Source organism: Meles meles, chromosome 4 (assembly GCF_922984935.1).
Source record: "Meles meles chromosome 4, mMelMel3.1 paternal haplotype, whole genome shotgun sequence".
Lineage (NCBI taxonomy): Eukaryota > Metazoa > Chordata > Mammalia > Carnivora > Mustelidae > Meles > Meles meles.
This window is the reverse complement of record NC_060069.1, coordinates 101,399,491-101,418,425: the sequence shown is the minus strand read 5'-3', so window position 1 is coordinate 101,418,425 and position 18,935 is coordinate 101,399,491. Positions and strand designations below refer to the sequence as shown.

General features: G+C 35.0%; 1 protein-coding gene across 10 annotated transcripts in view; it reads right to left on the bottom strand.

Moving 5' to 3' along the window:
* Positions 1-18,935, bottom strand: part of ZBTB20 (zinc finger and BTB domain containing 20) — an 813,196-nt gene that overhangs the window by 485,009 nt on the left and 309,252 nt on the right. For 9 of the 10 annotated variants that reach the window (XM_046003199.1, XM_046003196.1, XM_046003198.1 and 6 more), the window contains one exon: positions 8,870-8,943. The exons of the other annotated variant lie outside the window; for it this stretch is intronic. The gene's annotated coding sequence lies outside the window, so the exon portion shown is untranslated. The remainder of the gene's footprint in view (positions 1-8,869; positions 8,944-18,935) is intronic. 10 annotated transcript variants of the gene reach the window in all.

Below are 18,935 nucleotides of genomic sequence, written 5' to 3'. Positions count from 1 at the left end.
TGGGCCAAAGAACAAAGTCCTTTCTGCAAAGTAGGAAAGATGGTTTTTATGGAGTTATTTTAAAAGACTTGAGTGGACCCTTTCATATAGGAAGACTTAGAAGTCAAACTCAAGAAACAGAGAGGATAAAGTAACAGCTGTAGAACCCTAACAGGTAAGCATCTCTTCTAATTACCATAAATTTGTTATGTATATTGGTGCCATTCCATAGTGACAATTGGTTTTAGAATGATTATTTAAGTGTACTATCTAATAACAGAAACTGACCTTCTCAGAAATGGTGTATACGTGCAGTGCCACTAAAGTTGACACATAGAAGGAAATTCAGGATCATGTCTGAGTGGGAGCTGCCATTAAAAAAACTGTTTCCAATCTCTTCCTCCTCCCCTTTTCCCCTTCCCTCCTACCCTCCCAACTTGTCCTCTCTCTCTTTCTCTTGTTTTTATCAAGAGTTCACTTCTCATGTAGTCCTCACTGGTCATTAGAAAACAATCTAACAATTCATAAGTATGTTTGGATTTTCAGTTTTGCACTTTTTCTAGAAGAAGTTAACAATGAGCTCTTTCATTGACCTGTATCTCTAATCAGGCTTCTAAGTCTTCAAATACGTTAGTTTTGAGAAGGAAAATGTAAAACTTCTTCCTTCGTATTGGCCTCATAAATACAATAATTTTACCTCTTTTACTTTTCAAAGGTGTATTCAAGTATGATATAGGCTAGTAGTACCATTATCTGTGATATGATTGGGGTCTTGGGCACAGACACAGAGTGAATCATGATAACATAGAGATGAAAGAGTAATGTCACAGATTTGACCTATCTTTCTAGTTCCTCATTTCTCAAAGAAGGAAACATAGATGGGGCATTGTATTTATTTCCAGATAAGGTAATATAACTTAATTATGAAAGCACCTTCTCAACACACTCTCTTACTTCTTGGGAAGTCAATGAGAGCTACATTACAATTCTTCTTTGCCAGATAAGGATCTGCGTATGAGGACCATAGAAGACTAACCAACATCCATGAGAGGAGCAGATTTGGAGGTTAATGGAACAGTACAAAGAACACCTGGGATCAGAAAGATGTGTGTTAGAATTCTGGCTCAGGCTTTTACAAAGATATGTGGGACAATTTCATCTCATTGAACCTTGGTTTTATAAATTTTAAACTGAGGATTACAACACTGATCTTGAGGTACTGTTGACAGAATTAAATGAGAAAAACTTTATGCAGAGAGGACACCTGCTAAATCTTTCTTTTCTCCCTAACTTTTATTTCAAAGTTTGGACTATTAGAGACTAATGACCTATGTGACCACATGAGCTAAGGCGATAACAAAATGCAATAGATAAAACACCAAGCAGGAGATAGTACAGAGTTTGAATCAGTTAGGCCTGGCATCAATACAAATTCACTTACTGGCTTTGCAATCTTGGATGTTACTTAATCTTTCTGGAGCTCAGTATTCTCATTATAAAATGGAAACGATTCCTACTTTGCAGAGTGGTTGCTGAGTGTGGTAGCAAGGATTAAAGACAACTTTCACAAAGCATCTGGTACATTAAGTAAACAGATTGTGAGTAATACATATTGTTCAGATTTTTATTAATTAAAGCTTGTCTGTAGACTCATCTCCTGTACTTAATATTCTTTTTTCCACTCAAGACCTTGAAAGGTTTATGGTAGGGGTTTTGATCACTGATTAGCTGGTCTCGTTGTGTTAATCTACCTCCTAAAAATTAGGGCTATAGTTCCAGCCCTGACATTAACTATTTAACTGCATGTCTGAAATAAGAATTCTAGGCCTGAATTTTGTTCATCTCTAAAATGAGGAGGCTGGAATAAATAATTCCTAAGTTTCCCTTTCGCTATAATATTTTATGATTCTAGTGTGTTTTTACTGAGTTATAGCAGATAAATCCTCATTTCTTTAGAGTTTAACCTACTTCTCTATGGTTTAATTTTCACATTCCCTCTACTGTATTTCTTTTTCCTTTTTTCTTCTCTCTCTTTTTTTTTTTCTTTGGCGAAAGGGGATAATTTCTATCATTTTGCAAACAAACCAATATCTCCTTTCTGACTTAGTGGTAATTCCATGATATTAATGCATCATACTTTAAATTAATCTGGATTGTTTTTAATCCTGAAATTCAGTAATAATGAAGAGAGTAATAATGAGGATAATGATGATTCATTTGGAGGCTTTCTGTGCCTCCAGGCCCCTGGTCATTGCACATGATAAAATACACCGCAATTAAAAATCAGATCAAGGTTTAACATGTTAAAAATACATCCTAGGAGTAAAACACATTTTTGGTATTCATTCCTACATTGAGCAATGAGCACTTAAAAATAAACAAAAATAAGAGATTCATTAACCAACAACAGAATCTTAATAATTATTAACTAGAAAGGAAATAAAATTAACTTCACCTTATCTTAGAAGGTTGTTGGGAATCTGCTTTGGTTTATGCAGATGGGAAATATGTTGTGAACTATTAGACCTCAGTTTCAGAAATCCAAACCGCCCTCAAACTTAGAAGTGAACCTTTGGCAAAGATTCAAAGTAAATGTGTAGTTGCTCTGAGCTTGTATATATTATTTACCTTTGAATTATTTTCATCTTTTTCTATTCAATTAATATATATATATAATATTATACACACACACACACACACACACACACAAATTATGTGTTTTTCCAATGATTCAAAATAAAATCCAATTCATCACCCTGCTACTCCTCTGACATCACTTCCAATTAGTCCCCTCCTTTGTTTACTTTCCTCTAGCCACTCTGGAATCCTTTTATTTCTTTGAATACACAAAGCTTGTCTTTGTCTCAGAGCACTGTCCCTGCTATTTTGGTCTGGAGATTTCTCTTCCTTACATGTTCCTATCCCCACCCCAAATTCTTCATCTGCCTGACTCTTCCTATCAACTTAAATTACACTTTCTATGCTAATTCTTTCCTCACTACTCAGTGGATAGTATAATAGATTTTCCCCATGCATTACTGTCTTGCATATCTATTAGCTCTTTTCATGGACTATAATTTGTAACTTTGTAATTATTTGTTTACTTATTTAATGTCTGATTCCCTTAGGACACTCTAAGTTCCATGAGAGCCTGAGGGATCATTTCTATATTCCCCAGATTAACCATGGATGGGTAATGAATTAGTGATTCTACTGTGGTAGGTTTTGTAGAGTTTAGAAATGTTAGTTAAATAGGGACTCTATCCCCAAAGAATTTATTATCTAGTAAAGAGATAAAGTCTGCACATAAGTATCATTAAACATATAGAAAGTAATTCAAGTCTCAAAAAAAGTGTAGATAAATGCTACATTAGTTTCTCAGGCTATTGTGACAAATTACCAAAAACTTGTTGACTTAACAGAAATATATTCTCTCACAATTTTGAATGATAGAAGTCCAAAATCAAATTGTCAGCAGAGCCAACACAGGTAAGAAGTGGGTTTGGTAAGCAGGGGAGAGTAGATTATTTCTGGCTAGGTCAAAGAGGGAAGGTTTCATGGAATTAATAGTATTTAAAATAGACCTGGAAGGATGGGTTAGATTTACATATGGAAAAACAGAATAACGGAATTCCAGATGGCAGGAACAATATTAATAAGGAAGGCTGGTGGTGGTGGTGAGGAAATTTGGCCTGAGTGTTGGTATATTAAACCATAAGAATAAGTCAGAAATGAGGTTAGAATTAGATTTTCGATGGTCATAAATACTTGCTAGAAATTGGTAATTAATCTAGAATTACTAAAGTTTTGTCTGAACAAAGTGATATAATCTTAGGACTCCTGCTTCAGAAAACCTAATGAGGCAGCAGTGTTTCGGACGAACTGGTCTCCCTTCCCCCTGTCTCCCTCAATTAGGAGATTATTGCAAGCAAGTGGACATGAAAACCTAAGACAAAGGTACCAAGGAAGGAGAATGAACAAGACCTGGCCACTTATTGGACACCTGGGGGGTGGTGGGGAAGCAAGAATGATATATATTGAGTTGGGATCACCTAGACAATTGAGATGAAGAAAATTAGTATAGTCAAAAGGAGGATGATAACTTTTCACTAGGAGGATAAATTCAATTTTGATGTACTGACTTGGAAAAAACAAGTATGCTAGCTATTTGAAGATTTAAATAAGAACATTAGAAATATAAGACTGGAATTTGGGAGCAATATCAGGACTAGAGATATAAATGTGTGAGTTATCAGTAGTGTGATAACTGAAGTCATACAACCTTGGAAAGCTGTGTCAGATCATGGGAAAGGTATGTATATGAAGTGACACACCTATTCACATTCCATCTTTTACATTCACCTGTTCTATGACCTGGGGAGCTGCTTAATCCCTCCACAAAGAGGGAGAAAATGATATTATCCCTTAGTTGGGATTATGTGAGTTGAGTATTTAAAAGAACAATCTTCTTGATATATGCTTTCATATTTTGGTGGCACAATTCCCAGTAAGAAATATATTTTGCAATCCATTATCTTAAAAATATGTAACACACTCTTTTTATGAATTTCTCCCTTTGATACTATTTCATTAAAAGCATATTGACTGTGATCCTTTAAACTGATTCCATGACCTGTGAATGGTTCTCAACCCACATTTTGGAAAACACTGGCTCCAACTAGCATCCTATCCTCAGATCACACCATTACTATTCACTGTTCCCTCAACTTTCCTTTTCATTACTCCCTCTACTTGGGCTACTGGTAAGTATCAGGTAATTTTTTGATGGTCCAAAGGAAATGATAAGTATTTGCTTACTCTACTGTACTCATTCAACATACTGTCTTTAAGGAAGATGTATTTATTGCCCAAACAGATTATGAACTCCTTGATGATAGGAAGCATGCATTATTTACCCTGGTAAAAAGATTGTTCATAAGAGGCACAGAATAAGTTTTAATTTATTGTTAAAGAGAAACGTGTTCTGAGGAGATAATCTTGTTGGGCACCTACATCCAAGTCCCTGCACTGGCATCCTCATGCTTCAATTCTTCCTTCTCTATATGCTAAAGCTTCCACGGAATTTTTTAAGGCAGAACACCGTCTCCTCATTTGGGCACAAAGACATAACCACTAATATTTTGTACATAGAAACTTCAGCTTCTTCACAGTGGGGATGGGAAGGTTGGGAAGGTATAAAATAAATTTGAGGAAGAAACAAAGATATATCCAGGACTTAGCTCTGGGTAAAATAATAGAAAAGTTCCTACACTGGTCTCCTCGGATTGCTAAATGACAGAATCCAATAAAGGCAACCTGAAATAAATTACTAGGGCAAGTAATTCATTTTAAATTATTAAAGTTTATTTCATTTTTTTCAGACACTAAAAACTTTTCTCTGACAAAAATGACCTCTGGCAACAGTGACATTCTGACACCATGCGTGATGCACACTCTTGGGAAGTCTGAATTCCATGTCACAATGGCTCTGTTCAGATTACTGGTTTTATCGTGCCTGTAAGCACAATTAAACTACTGAAGTTTCTAATGGTCTTCTGTCCACTTTGTAAATTGTCATAAAGAATATTAAGTCAACCAAATAAATTTGCTTCTCTGTGACTCATTACACAACCAGAGGCATGATATCAAAATGTACATAAAAAATGAAAACAACAACAACCTTTTTTAGATAACAATGAATATTTCCAGAATACCCCTTAAGTATTAATTTTGGGCTAGTCTGTGGAGGAGACTATAGTTCAATGGGTCTCATAAAATAAGCCTAAGGCAATTTGTTCCTCAGAAAACACTGCTCAAACACTGCTCAGACCTTTCCCTCAGAGGAAAGATCAAAGCGCCAGAGTCTAAATTCAGGTCTATTCTCAAGCCTAGATGACTAAAGGATGATCTGCATTGGTGGTCATTATGGCTTGGGTAACTTGCATGCCCTATCCGGGGCCTCAATATACTTGTTTCAAAATAAGATTATTAGGACTTCTGCTTCTTATAGCTTTTGTACCTATAATGTTTGATGAAGCTCTACCCTTAAATCCTTTCACCTCAATTTTGTAATCTTAAAAAATATGAAATGTGTTTATAAAGTTCTTTGCTATCCTTAAATGTTATTCAACATGATAACAGTACAATACACTAAGCCTAAATTTTATCATTTTAGTTTTGCCTTAGAGGCCACATTTTATGAAAGCCTTAATTTGCATCAGCTGTAGCTGATTTAATAAAAATGAAGGTACCCCTTTTGGAAATAAATTAAAATTGGTGGGGAGGGCAGAGAACTTTATGCAAAGAACAGACAAGCAAAAAAAACAAAACAAAACAAAACAAAACAAAAAAACACCAGAAAGCTAAATGTTGAAGGGGTCAGAAGGGGTCAAATCATTTTGAGTTCTGAAGAATATTGTGGTCCTATTCATGCTGAGAAACTGAGAAACTGGTCCTGGCTTTTTATGCGCCTGTTGAAGCTTCTAGTGGTGACTTCTCAGGCTAACTGCCCAGATATCTATCATACCACATGCTTCTATGTGTATCTTTCCTTGAAGCACAATTCACTGCATGGCAATTAAACCAACAGGTGAAGAGCCCATCCTGGAGTCAGGTAGATTTATATCTGGAGACAACTCCAAAGTATGGGATCTAAGACACGCAAATTAAATGGAAAACTATTGGAGACCATTTCACAGAAAAAAGGATATGGTATGACTAGGCCCTCCTCATCACGGTGATGAAAAAGAAGTGTAAAGTTAATGAGGAGAAATACTAAGAGATGGACGCCTAATGTGATATGATGGACAGTTGGTTTGCCTTTGACAAATTTCTTTAAAATTGTCTTTCTGGGGTGCCTCGGTGGCTCAGTGGGTTAAGCCTCTGCCTTCAGCTCAGGTCATGATCTCAGGGTCCTGGGATCGAGGCCCGCATCGGGCTCTCTTCTCAGCAAGGAGTCGGCTTCCCCCTCTCTCTCTGCCTCCCTCTCTGCCTACTTGTGATCTCTCTCTGTGTCAAATAAATAAATAAAATTTAAAAAAAAAATATATATATATATATATAAATAAAATAAAATTGTCTTTCTGACTGTCAAAAACTTTATTCAACCCCTCTTCAAAATAAATATTCTCTGACAAAATAAATCCTAAAGTTTATTAACACATTTTGTAATTGTATTAATAATAACCATCTCTTCACTACTATTATTATGCCAAGCACTGAAGATTAAAAAAACGAGTAAGATGGGTGCCTGGGTGGCTCAGTGGGTTAAAGCCTCTGCCTTTAGCTCAGGTCATGATCTCAGGATCCTGGGATCAAGTCCCGCATTGGGTTCTCTGCTCAGCGGGGAGCCTGTTTCCTCCTCTCTCTCTCTGCCTGCCTCTCTGTCTACTTGTGATCTCTGTCTGTCAAATAAACAAATAAAATCTTTAATTTAAAAAATTGTGTAAGAAACAGACCCTGCTTTTGGAGATCTTCCTGTCTATGGGTTTGAACTGTTGTAGTTATGACCAAAGCAACAATAAACATCATTTATTCCCTCATACCAGTCAAGCACTGTGCTCAGTGGGCACCATGAATAAGCTCCCTTTCCATTTATCAGATACCCTGATGGTGAGGTGATCTTGCTTTGTCCATACATTATCTCTCTCCTCCCACCAAAAAATGGACCTAGCAGAAATTCAGACCACACATAGAGACACTTAACTTCTGGACTATCTGCAGTCAACACATAAGCACTATAGCCAATAATGAAAGAGTACAGTGAGCCAAAGTGAAAATGGAAGAAAGTGAATCAACTTTCGTGCACTCTGTGGGACAGACACGGTGGCACTCTGAAAACCACGACGCAGTAGACCCTGCATCCAGCCTTCCAACAATGACTCAAGGAGATGGGTGTTATTTCAGTGTTTTAAGACTCTCTAAGGAAAGACCTTGCAACACATTAAACTGCAAAACTTAGGAAGACATCATAACCTTCTGGATTTCATTACCAAAACATACATTTTAATCTAAAATTAAAAAATAAAAAAGATTGACTTTTCTCATAGTATTTCACAACCTTTGAGTGCAGCATTCAAATGCTTTTCTTTTTTCCCCCACCAACTATAAGCTTCTGTTTTCTTACCCTGGGCGTCTGAATCTTTTATATGCTTGGGTTCTATTCACTGCCTGTTATTCAGACATTGAAATCCCAAGTGTTAATTGTTCTTCCAAGTACATTGACAAAACAGCAGCTAAATAAGGGTAGACCAGACTGTGGTAGACTCTGACATGCATTTATGGAACAATGGGGCTCTGAGAGACAGCCTTGTAGCTCACGGGAAGACATAAGATGTGCTATTTTGACTGCTTCATAGCAGAATGGGGAACACACGCACACAAGGGAATTATGCATTTTACTTAGTTTTGCCCAAAGTCCTCAAGGCAACAGAATCTTGTGATGTCATCATGAACTTTTTTCTCTCCATTTCCATTGACACAAAGGCTAAAAATTTCTAATGACATCACAAAGGAAAAAGGAATCTACTTTGATTCCATAAGAAATCCATTACCTTCAATGAGACTTGAACAAAAAATGTGAGAATCCCTCCTGTCACGGTGTATGTCACTGTGCGGATGCACAGTGGGTGACACCCTCCCTAATGCAATTCAAACCAGGCCAAAAAAAAAAAAAAAGATTCACAATTTAGGTTGAATAAAAAAGACATACTGAATATTGAGCCCAAAAAATTTTCTTTTTTTATAGAAGGAAATCATTTAAACATATATTTCTTCAGGGATATTCAAATTTTTACTCATGCCTGGTTACTATGTTACCAATGCGTTTTGTCTTTTCTTGGGTTGGTCACAAAAATCACAGAGGAAGAAGGTACAGGAAGCTTTCACTTACAGGAATGCAGTGCAGCTCAGTCTTTTGTTTTTAAGGTGCAGTGATTTCAGTCTCTAAATGTAACTTCAGGCAGTCTGAAAAGAAACAGGTTAAAATCTCTTTCAGTTATAATTGGTATTTCAGATTTAATTAAAAATTAAACTTTCATAATGTTTCACCATCCAAAGCAATGCATTATCAGTCAAGCGTGGCTTTTTTTTTTTTTTTTTTCTGTTAAGGAAAAAAAAAAAACCCTCTTCTCAGAGTAGTTTTTTAATGAAAAGAAAAGGATCTAAAGAGGAAAAAAAAAAAAAAAGCAATTCTGAAAAACAAAATATGCCTCCCTGTTTAGGACTTCATAATGATATGACTAGAAGCTCAGTGCCTCTGAATTTCAGCTAAATTCTATCTGATTTTTAAAAAACTCCTCAACAACAATTTCACAGCCTAAAGATTACATAAAATGTTCATTTTAGATAATAAAGAATAAAATCTATTATCTGAATATACATGTTGAAGGGAAATTATGACTTCAAATAGAATTGGAAAAAAAATGTTAGATCTACTGCTTTCAAGTGGCTGCATTGGTGGTGGGGCAGATGGTGAAACAGAGGTAAATGAACGTATTTAGCAATACAGAATGCCCATTGCAATGTATGGTGGGCTTAGCATGCCGGATACCACATCATATCTACATACATCTTATCAGTTGCTGCCACTGCGGTGTGAAACAGCATGAGAAGACCATCAGGATTTGAACTGGACCTCGTGGTTTTAAATAACTGAAACACATTTTTAATATGTATTTTTAATCTTTAAACTAAGAGTCCAGGCATTAAAATCTCCAACTATGTCATAAATATTTGGGCTTAAAATGTCACACTATTTTTTCAATCCCTTCTTTCTTCATACAGCACCATCTCTAAATAAGATAACAGTTTAAAAAAAAACAGACTAGATTAAGTCATCCCTATTTTTAGCTTTAGATAACTGACACTACAGGATTTAGAAAAATATAGCTTTCTCGTGTAAAATGAAGATAATACAATTATCTTTCTTTTACTTCACAGCACAGTAGTACATTTTTTTATATATTTGTAAGCACTAAATGTGGTGTGTTTATGTCCACCTTCACATTAGTGCAAGGTAATATTTTAATATCTCCATATATGAGAGCATGATCATAAATCACCCTTGAAATTGCATCTATTATTAGAAAATGCATCTCGTCTGACTTATGAATTCTATTTTCTTTTTCCCTTCAAGTATAGGGAAGAATATTTTAGGTATTGTGTCTATTTGATATATATATAGATTTTAAATGCAAACTGGTACAGATTCACTAAATCCATCCATGAATGGATCAGAAAAAAATCACTGACATTAACTAACTAAACTTTTCCCCTGCTTCTCACATGCTTGAATTAGACTAAAAATGCACCAGTGTAAAGACAGAAATTATGGAGGCGTCACCAGGGACAACTGAATGAGAGGAGGGGAGTGCACATATTTCCTTATAAGGTAACAAAACATTCATAAAAGAAACTGACAAAAATAACTCATGCTCAGAAATTATATGGATAACAATAATCCCCAATAAACAATTCAGAAATACAAAAACTGCCCACTTCTACATAAATCTGAATCACCGATTGGTATTGTTCTACTCACCGCTCAAATATGGTTAGTGAAAAACTGATTCACTATCTAGTTCATACAGGGAAATGTGATGGAAACTAGGCTGCATATTTATATATAAACTATTTAACTGACAACTAGAAGTTCAATTTAATCAGTCAGATTTTCTTTTCCTCAATTCACCAGATGTTGAGTTAACGGAACTATCCGTTCAAAATAATCAAGTAATTTCTACGAACAGGCAGTCTGCTACGTTACATTCTTCTTGTCTCGTCATGTATTCCTCATCCTCTTTGGCCTTTCTCCTCACTTCTTTTTCTGCATGTTTCTTCTTTACTTTCACTTTCTTCCTTATTTTTTCCCTCTCTTTTTTTCCCCTTGGTGAGGGTAATGAAGCTCAAAAATAACATCTTGTATCCTGTTGAGGGAAACTTGGTCACAACTATCCTTCCAGATGACAAACTCATTCTTAAATGTCTGTTTCCCAATCCAAAGAAAACAGAGCAATTGAGAAAATAGAGACGCAACATCACTTACCACTACCAACACCACCACTTTTAATTCCCATGCTACATTCATCACAAGGAGGACTAAAGTTTATTTATATTATCCCCTAACCTCAAATAGGACCACAAATAAGACTAATAACAGGACCATTTTGTGGCACTCAGGCAAACGGCTGGGCAAAACAGATGGATCTTACTTTGCGCCAGGACTCAAAAAATACAGTCGCCAACTCACTGTTGGCGACTACATATCTTGGCCCAAAGATGGACCTGGAAGTGGGACCAGTTGTCTTTGATATGAATACTGTTCCTATTCATATCTGCCTCATGAGATAATCATTAACTCTGTCACTATGTAGTGGGGGTAAGTATTGGATAGAAATTGGAAAAATGGTCATCAAGGAAGTGAAATATTTTCAAGGCATGTCGGATTAGATTAGGGAGCACAAAGTCAGGGCTAGAACATTTTTGGCAATACTCTCTACTTTTCAACTTCCTGTTTTTTACAAATACGGTACACTGTACCCACCTTTAAAACAGTAGATTTCCAGAGTGTGTGTGATCAATAAGAATAACTTGCTCTTGACATTTCAGGTCCCAAAATCTGTTAAATTTTTTTAAAGTCACCCGGATCAATCTCGGTCATTATTAAAATTGACCACCAGTGTCAGACTTCTTTAATCAGGACAAAACTATGTAAGGCTTTATAGATTACACTCAACACCCAGTGATGCACTGGGAAACAGCTCAGTCAGTAATCAATGCAAATTACAAAGCCCGGAAGAATGCTTCTCTTGGCAGAGACCCTTTAGCAAAAGAGTTGTACATACTGCACTAGTTAGAGATTCTGAATGGCTTTCCAGAGAAGTGGCAAATGCATTATATTACAGTAACCTATCCTGTAACTCACAAGTCCAAAAAACAAAGCCCCAGACAATAAAGAAAACTGAAGGGGGGTGAGGAACTATAGATGGTAATACTGACTAGTAACATAGGGCTGCTTCTGTCCACACTCTACTTTAAAAAAAAAAAAAACCCTCACATGCATAAGAGTTTTAGCTATCACCAGGTCACAAAACTTCAAGAAAAGAACAACAAGGCACTCTAGTTTAGGACGTTTATGCTAATTTAGGCATTTCTCTTAATGTTCTCCCAACTATTCAGCCTCGATTCTATCTTGCCCAGATTGTTTTTGAGAGTTCCCTCACCTCTCTTATAATTTGTTCATTCTGATATTGCTCAGATGATTTTTAAGAGACAAGCCCTGCCTGTGGTCAGTGTAGAGGGAAATCATAATATTTTAATTATTTCTCTTAGTCTTTTTTTTCTTTTCACTTAAAAAAAATTTACTATGGAAAATCTAAAACACGTGCAAGAGTAGAAAGCAGAGTAAATGAGCTACCAGGTACTTACATCCATAGGCCATCTTTTTAAAAAATCTATAATCACCTACTTTTTCTTCCACTAGCTCGTTTTAAAGATAATTCCAGCTCTATCATTCTACCCACAAATATGTTAGTATGTAGTACTAAAAAGTAATGGCCTCTGAAAATCATAATATCATCTCCCACATCAAAAATAATACCAATTCTTTAATATTATTAAATATCTTAGGTCAAATGATTGACTTTTGAATGCTTTTTGTTCTTTGTTCATTTTTATAGCTGGTTAGTATGAATCAGGATCTAAGTAAGATCCACACATTACATTTAAATTATAATTCTCTTTTAACTGATAAATCCCTCATTTTTTAAAAAATTACTTTTTATTTTGGGACAATTTCACATTTATTGAAAAGTTGTAAATTTAGTAAAGAGAATTCCTATATTTTCTTCACTACTAAGCATTAACATCTTATGGAATGATGGCAAATTTGTCAAAGGAAAAATGAACATTGATACAATACTATTAACTACATACTTTATACAGATGTTACCAGTTTTTCTGCTAATACCTTTATTCTGTTCTAAGGGTCTAATCTAGGGTACCACACTGTATTTAGTTGCCATTTCTCCTAACTCTTTTCTGATTTGTGACAATTTCTCAGTCTTCTCTTGTTTTTTATGACGCTGATAGTTTTGAAGACTAGTGGTCAGATATTTTTTGTACTAATCTAAATAATAACTTGGATTCATCTGATGTTTTTCATTATTAGATTGGGATTATAGTTTTAGCAAAGAATGAAAATGAATGAAGAGCTCTTCTTGTAACACCATATCAGGGGGGTGCTTGATATCCTTAGACTTATCACTGGGGACGTTAATCTTGGTCATTTGGTTAAGGGAGTGTCTGCCAGGTTTTTCTCTTCTTAGTTTAAATTAGCATAATTTCCCTTTTAACAGTCTATTAAGGTATAATTTACATAATATGAAATTCACCCTTTTACATGTACAACTTAAGGATTTTAAATAAATTTAGCGTGATCATCACCACAGTCCAGTTTTAGAACATTTTTGTCACCCAAGAAAGAACTTTCATGTCCTTAGGTAGTCAACCCACTCTTATCCCAGTCCCAGACAATAACTCATCAGCTTTCTGTCTCTAAACATTTACTTTTTCTGGACATTTCATATAAGAGCAATCACATAATATGTGGTGTATGCATGTAGCTTATCATGTTTTTCAGATTCATCTATGTTGTGGTATGTAGCAGTAGTCTGTTCCCTTTTATGGACAAATGGTCTTCCAATGTGTGGATGTACCACATTTTGTTTATCCACTTATTAGTTGATGAACATATGCATTGTTTTTAGCTTTTGACTATTATGAATAATTCTGCTCTGAACACTGACATATATACAAGTCCATGTGTGGACACATGTTCTTACTTCTCTTGAGTAGATATCTAGAAGCGAAATTTCTGGGTCAAAGATTATGGTAAGTTTATTTTAACTTTTTTAAAAAATATTTTTCAAAGATTTATTTATTTATTTTGAGAGAGAGAGAGAGAGAGAGAAAGAGAAAGGCAGGAGCAGAGGGAGAGAAAATCCCAAGCAGACTCCACATAGAGTGCAGAGCCCAATAAGGGGCTCAATCTCACAACCTGAGCTAAAACCAAGAGTTAGAGGCTTAAACAACTGTGCCACTCAGGTGCCCTACTTATTTTAACTTTTAAGAACTACTAAGCTATTTTCTAAAGTGGCTGTACCGTTTTAAATTTCAACCAGCAATGGATGAGGGTTCCAATTTCTCAGCATCCTCACTAATACTTGTTATTGCATGTGTACTTTTATTGTATTCACTCTAGTTAGCATAGAGCAGTACCTCTCTATGGTTTTAATATACTTTTTTAAAGGATTGATGATATTGAACATCTTTTCACATTCTTATTAATGGTTCTTATATCTTCTTTGGTGAAATATTTATTTAAAAATTTTGCCCAATTTTTAATTAGGTTGTTTGTCTTTTTGTTATTGAATAATACTTTATGTATTATGAGGACAAAGGCCCTTTATCAGATATATATTTGCAAATAATAAATCTTGCAGGGGCACCTGAGTGGCAAAGTTAGTTAAGCAACTGACTCTTGTTTTCAGCTCAGGTCACGATCTCAAGGTCATGAGATCAAGCCCCACGTTGGGCTCCCTGCTCAGTAAGGAATCTGCTTCTCTCCCTCTTCTTCTCCTTCTGCCCCTCCCCCTGCTCTCCCTCATGCTCTCTGTCTAAAATTAAATAAAACAAACAAACAAAAAATCTTGCACATTTTCTCCCACTTTTTATTTCTTTTTTTTTTTAAGATTTTATTTATTTATTTGACAGAGAGAAATCACAAGAGAGGCAGGCAGAGAGAGAGGAAGGGAAGCAGGCTCTCCGCTGAGCAGAAGAGCCCGATGCGGGACTCGATCCCAAGACCCTGAGATCATGACCTGAGCCGAAGGCAGCGGCTTAACCCACTGAGCCACCCAGGCACCCCCACTTTTTATTTCTTTAGTGGTATCTCTTAGAGTATTAAAGTTTTAAATTTTATTAAAATACAAATCATTATGTTTTTAATTTTTTGTATCATGCTTTGGTGCCATACCTAAGAACCCTGTGTAGCTCAAGGTCATGAAGATTCTTCTCATGTTTCCTTACAGAAGTCTTAAGTTTTAGCTCTTACATTTAGGTCCATGATCCATTTTAAATTAATCTTTATGTATGGTTTGACGTAAGGCTAGAAAGTTTTTTTTTTATATAGTTCTAGCACCATGAATATTCATTTATATTTCATATAGTCCTAGCACCAATAGTCCTAATATTATTTACTGAAAACAACAACAACAAAACTATTTCTTACCCTCTCAAATTGCTTCGGCACCATTATCAAAATCAATTGACCAAAAACATAAAGGTTAATTTTCTGAATTTACAATTTCATTCCATTGATTTATATGCCAGTACTATATTCTTCCTTTTATAGTTTTTATAGTAAGTTTTAAAATCAGGAGTATAGTTCATCTAACTTTGTTTTCCTTTCCAGAATTATTTTCACTGTTCTGGATCCTTTGCATTTTCTTATAAATTTTAGGATCAGCTTCTCAGTTTCTACAAAAATGCCTTTATTCTTTTTGATGCTATTGTGAATAGAATTTTTTTTTAAATTTCATGGTTCACTCTTAGTATATAGAAATAAAATAGGGGTACCTGGGTGGCTCAGTGGGTTAAGCCTCTGCCTTCAGCTCAGGTCATGATCTCAGGGTCCTGGGATCGAGCCCCGCATCGGGCTCTCTGCTCAGTGAGGAGCCTGTTTCCCCCTCTTTCTGCCTGCCTCTCTGCCTGCTTGTGATCTTTCTCTGTCAAATAAATAAATAAAATCTTTAAAAAAAAGAAATAAAATTAAATTTTGTATAATTACAAAATAATATATATTTTGTATTATAATAATATATAATTTTGTATAATTACAAAATAAAATATAATTTGAAAACTTGCTGAAGTCACTTATTTGTGTGTGTGAATGCATTCCTTCAGCTTTTCTACATAACTTATTTTCTGAAAACAAAAAGTGATAATTTTTTACTTTCTAATCTGAATGCCTTTGATTTTTTTCTTTTCTGTCTTTTTTTCCTCTCCTTTTCTTGCGTTCTTTCCTCTCTTTTTCTTTATATTTATTTATTTTCATCTTTCTGGACAGACACCCTGGTACAACGCTGAATAGAAGAGGTGAGATCTGACAACCATGCCTTGTTCCCAAACTTAGGGTTAAACCAGCTAGTCTTTCATCATTAAGTATGATGTTAGTTGTAGATCTTGCATAGATGCTCTTTATCAGGTTACAGAAGTCCTCTTCTAGTCCTAGTTTGTTGGAAGTTATTGTCATGGATGGTGGATTTTCTCAAACGCTTTTTGTGTACCTACTGCAATAGTCACAGGGTTCTCTCCTTTATTGTACTAATATGGTATATTACATTAATTAATTAATTAATGTTTACCAAATTTGCATCCTTCGGATCAATCCTACTTCCTCGGATTGCTATATTTGATTTGCGAATATTTTGTTGAGGACTTTGGTGTCTATATCATGGGGGATAATGGTTTCTTAAATACGTTTGTCTGGCTTTGGTCTCAGTATAATATTATTGTCACATAATGAATTTTTAAAAATGTTCCTTCTCCTTCTATTTTCTGAAAAAGTTTGTGAAATACTGGTATTGTTTTTCTTTAAATAATAGATAGGATGCAGTGAAGATATCTGCATCTAGACTTTTCTTTGTGGGATGACTTAATAAAAATTCCATCTCTTTGCTACTATAGATCTATTCAGATTCTCTATTTCTTCTTGAATCAGTTTCAGTAATTTGAGCATTTCTAGTAATTAGGTAATTTTAGTAAGTTGTCTTAGGAATATATTTGTTCATAGTATTGCCTTTTAATCTTTTTAATTTCTATGGAGTTGGTAGTGATGTCCCACTTTTATTCCTTATTTCGGTAATCTGTTATCTTCTCTACTTTTTCCTTGGTCATTCTATCTACACATCTGTCAATTTTATTGGTCTTTGCAAAGAATCAACTTTTGTTTTCATTGATTTTTCTCTACCATTTTATTGTTTTCTATTTCATTGATTTCTGGCTTAACCTTTATTATTTTCTTCCTTTTTCTTGAATTGAATTTTGTTATATATTTATACCATATCTATATTTATCTATGTAATAATATTATAAGTGCAAATTATTTGTTTGGATGGATTTTAATTACTGTTGTCATTTCCTTTCAATCTAAATGATTTCCTTTAGTATTTCTTCGAAGGCAGGTCTGCTAGCAACAAGCTGCTTCAGGCTTTATTAATATAAATAAATATATAAATTAATTAATATTTCATTTTCATTTTTGAAGAACAGTTTTGCTAAAAATAAAATTCTTTTATATATATATATATATTTTTAAATTTATTTGACAGAGAGAAATCACAAGTAGGCAGAGAGGCAGGCAGAGAGAGAGGAGGAAGCAGGCTCCCCGCGGAGCAGAGAGCCCAATGTGGGGCTCGATCCCAGGACCCTGGGATCATGACCTGAGCCGAAGGCAGAGGCTTTAACCCACTGAGCCACCCAGGTGCCCCACTAAAAATAAAATTCTTGATGGTCACTTTAAAAATCTTTTTCCTTCAGCACTTTGAATATGTTGTTCCTCTGCCTTTTGACTGGACTTTTAACTGTTTCTGATAAGAAGTCGAATGTTAATCAGAATGTTGTTCCCTATATTGAATGAGTCTTTTTTCCTCTTGGTGCTTTCAAGAATTTATCATTTTCTTTGTCTTTCAAAGTTTGACTAGAATGTGTCTATGAATGGATCCTTTTGCATTTTTCATTCTTGGAATTTGTTGAGCTTCTCAGATGTGTGATTAATGTAATTCATAACATTTGGCAAGTTTGGGGCTATTATTACTTCAAATATCTTTTTTCCATCCTTTCGTTTTCTTCTTATCTCCTCTTCTGTTATTCACATGTTATTATGCTTGATGGTATCTCTGAAGCTCTATTTCTTCTTCTTCTTTTTTTTTATTTTATTTTTGAGATTAGGTAATTTCTATTGATTTATCTTCAAGTTCACTGATTCTTTGTTCTCCCATCTCAAATTTGTTCGAGTCCCTCTAGAATATTTTTCATTTTAGTTATTGTGTTTTAAACTCCAGAATTTGTTTCTTCTAAAAATAATTTCTAGGGGCACCTGGGAGGCTCAGTGGATTAAAGCCTTTGCCTTCTGCTTGGGTTATGGTCTCAGGGTCCTGGGATGGAGTCCTGCGTCAGTCTCTCTGCTCCACGGGGAGCCTGCTTCCCTTCCTTTCTCTCTGCCTGCTTGTGATCTCTGTCAAATAAATAAATAGAATCTTTAAAAAAATAACTTCTATCTTTATGTTGATGCTCTTTATTTTAAAATTATATTAATATTTTATTTAATTATTTAACATAGTTTCATTTAGTTATTTGAATATATTTATAATAGCTGCTTTCAAGTCTTCACTAAATTTGACATCTGCTCTTCTTCCTCCAACCTAGAGACAGTTTCCACTGACAGCTTTTCTATAGGTCACACTCCTGTTTCTTTACATGTCTTATGATTTCTTTTCTTGCAAGTTGACACTTTATACAATACATTATAGCAACTCTGGCTTCTGATTTTTCCCTCCAGGAGATAGTTGCTGTTATTACTACTTATTTGTTTGGTGATTTACCAATCTAATTCTGTGGGGTCTGTCTCCTTCATGCTGTGTAGCTGCTGAGGTCTCTGGTCAGTTTTTATAATTCCTAATTTTATTTTTTAGCTAAATAATTGCCTCTGTGTCAGCACAGTTTGCAGTTCACATCTAATGACTGGTCTGGAGTTGTACTCAAACACCTTGAGGGCAATAAGCTAACTCCTTTGCTGATATATGTATATGGCTTGGAAATGCATTCAAAGTTCAGGCACTATTTTCCTTGGCTCTTACTCACTGGAATCACTCTTCTCTCCTCTTTGCACAAGGTCT